The 2,757-nt window shown below is 47.3% G+C and overlaps 1 long non-coding RNA gene across 1 annotated transcript; it reads right to left on the bottom strand.

Moving 5' to 3' along the window:
* Positions 1 to 540: 540 nt before the first annotated feature.
* On the bottom strand, positions 541 to 2,032 carry LOC145821121 (uncharacterized). Its single transcript, XR_014363161.1, has 3 exons — positions 1,478 to 2,032; positions 1,291 to 1,389; positions 541 to 1,032 (listed from the first exon to the last, which is right to left on the bottom strand). It is a non-coding gene; the product is annotated as an uncharacterized LOC145821121 (long non-coding RNA).
* Positions 2,033 to 2,757: the final 725 nt, after the last annotated feature.

The raw sequence follows: 2,757 nt of genomic DNA, 5'->3' as shown, positions 1-2,757 counted from the left end.
CTACGAAGCTGAGGTTTTTGTAGAAGATAAGGTGTTGAGTGGAAGACAGGTGTCAACATTCTGGAGGTTCTTGCCATATTTGGCCGATCGACCAAATATAGTGCCGAGCGACCATCCCTTTTGGCCGATGGCCATTTCTTTTGGCCGATGGCCTCTCCCTATGGCCAATGGCCTCTCCCCTTGTTCTATGAGCAGTCTATGTGTTGAACATGTTGGGAACTTGTGATTGGTTCCACTTCCAATTCCTTTCGGTGTTGATTTTGCGAAGTCGCGCCTATTTGCTTATCGAGTTGTCGTACATTTGTTTATTGAGTTGTAATTTGCATTCTTTAAGTCTTTGTTTTGCTTATCGAGTTGTATTTACACTTGGTTAGCTTGTCAAGGTCTTTGTTTTGTTTATCGAGTTGTTTTGTCGTTAGTTGGTTCACTACCTGATTAATTGCAATTCGAGTATTTGGTTTTCAAAACAAAAGTTCAATCTCATTTACATTGTGATGTAATGCAATGCGATACGATGCGTAGAATGTACAAATGTAATACTTTTTGAACAAAATAGCTGTTTCATTTCATCATATGTCTCTTTTGTAAAAAGTACATAGTTTTGAGAAAGTAAAACCTGTCTGAGACAGTACAATGTGCTCAAACTACCAGTAAAAACAAAAATAAAACAAAAAAGGAAAAGCAACAAAATGTCTGAACAAAGCAAAAAGAAGAAAAGCAGCATAGTCTGGATCAATATCAGTTGTCTCAGGCACGGGAATCCGTCCTGGTCCTCTTCCTGGACGAGGGTCCAGGATCACCACTACCGGGTCCGTAATTAGAGTCTAAGCTGTCTCCGGCCTCACCCTGGGACGACGCCACCTCCTTATCAGAATCATCGGGGGAAGGCTCTCGTGAACTGCTCTTAGCACAGGTGCGCCTGTGTCTGCCTCAGCTATGGATAATCATCCTCCGCCTGACTCCCCCTCCTCCTCGGGCAGGTACTGATGGTCCAGCTGGAGCACCTCCCACGACCGGAATCTGGAATGGGGCCTGAAAGGAACAAATGGCAAATGCATCAGTTATGCTATGCAAAGCAGGGTATAAATACCAAATACAGTGTGTGAGTATAGTGTATGAATGCTGTAAGCAGTGTGTGAGTACAGTGTATGAATGCTGTGAGCAGTATGTGACTTCAAGTGTATTAGTGCTGTGAGTGTTGTGTATCAAGTGCCGTATCGACAATATGGTATATCATATCAGTATGAAACAGATTATGCAAAGTTCGAAACTGCGGTTGAAGGAACTTACCGGGATGCCGTAGATGGTCAACAGGTTGATGCTCCGCTGCAGCATCCCTATCATGGAGGCAGTCAGCTCCAGAGACTAGCAAGTGTACTCGACAGAAGCCTGCAAAAATGTTGAAGTCATTAGTATTCTGCGGAATATCAAATGAAATGAAATAACTATACAGAATGCAAAGTATAGTAGTACATACCGGGGTCGAGCCGTAGACTCCGATAAGCTCATGATCAGCTGGAGGAGGAGCGATGGGTATCTGGTACGTCTCCCCACCCTGTCCTCGGCATGTCATCGTCGTAGGCAGCTCTGGCCATCCAGCTCCCTGTCCTCTCCGGGACCCACTCCTTTCACGGGCCTGAGTCTCCCTCGATGCTCCTGTTCCTGTTCCTGCCGCTGGCACCTCAGGCCTCTCTCTCTCAGCTCAGCGAGCACCGATCAAAGGCCGCATCAGATAGGCCTAGATGAACTCGGTGTAGTCGCCCTCATCTCTAAAGGGCTCAAAGTCCCAACCAAGCGTGTAGTCTATCATCTCCTCTAAGGTATACCTCTTGGTGTGTCTCGTGTGAGTAGGAGGAGATGTTGGAACTGTCTGCTCTGGCAAGCCCAAGGTCGGCCGCAAGAAACACTCCCCAAAATACCATGCCCGATAGACCGGGCCCTCCAGCAGAATCCTGAAACGGGCAGTCTCCCGAGCACCCCCGTACCCATCTCTCACTCTATCGGGCAACACCGCCTAGGGCTGCCAGGTGATCTGCAAATGACAAAACATACAGTTTGTTAATATGTTATTGAAATTATAACGTAAAGTGAAGCTTAAATGAACTGAAAGGTTCGAAATACCTCTGCGGTGGTGATGGTGTCAAAGTATCGACGGAAGAACAAGAAGGACTCCCGTGGCCTCCGCTCGCACCTCACGTCGAATCGGTGAGAAAAGGGAACCATGGGGGGCATCTCCTCATCTGGCACTAGGGCAAGCCTAGGAAAGTAGGCATACACCCACAATTGTAGAGTGTAACAGGGAAAATATCAGTATGCTTATCAGATAAAGCAGAATGCAGATAAAGGAGAAATCAGAGAATGTGTGTAGTGTGTTGTGCAGTGTGTGCAGTGTACAATCAATGTAAAGAAGATTGCATGTTTGCAGTGTGTGCAGTGTACAGATAATGAAAAGTAGAATTGAAAAGACAGAAAGGGAAAGTATACCTCCGAGGCTTGCCAATAGCCCCCAAGCAACTGTCTGCTGCGGCGGGAAGATGAGCTCATATATCCATAGAGAATGGCCAAGCCTGCACCACCCCAATCATAGCGCTGGATCCGAGTCACGTCCACCAGTACGCTCAGCAAGTAGAGGGCGATAGTGTTCGCCCGGTCAGCGAAGAGTGTGGTCCCCAGCAGGAACATGATGAAGCCGCGAGCATACTGCTCCATCCCTCCCAAGTTGTGGGCGCCTGAATCCTGAAGTGGTCCTCAAACCAA

Source organism: Camellia sinensis, chromosome 3 (assembly GCF_055761805.1).
Source record: "Camellia sinensis isolate YWXY chromosome 3, ASM5576180v1, whole genome shotgun sequence".
NCBI lineage: Eukaryota > Viridiplantae > Streptophyta > Magnoliopsida > Ericales > Theaceae > Camellia > Camellia sinensis.
Note: the sequence above shows the minus strand (reverse complement) of the source record. Positions and strands in the feature narration are given on the sequence as shown.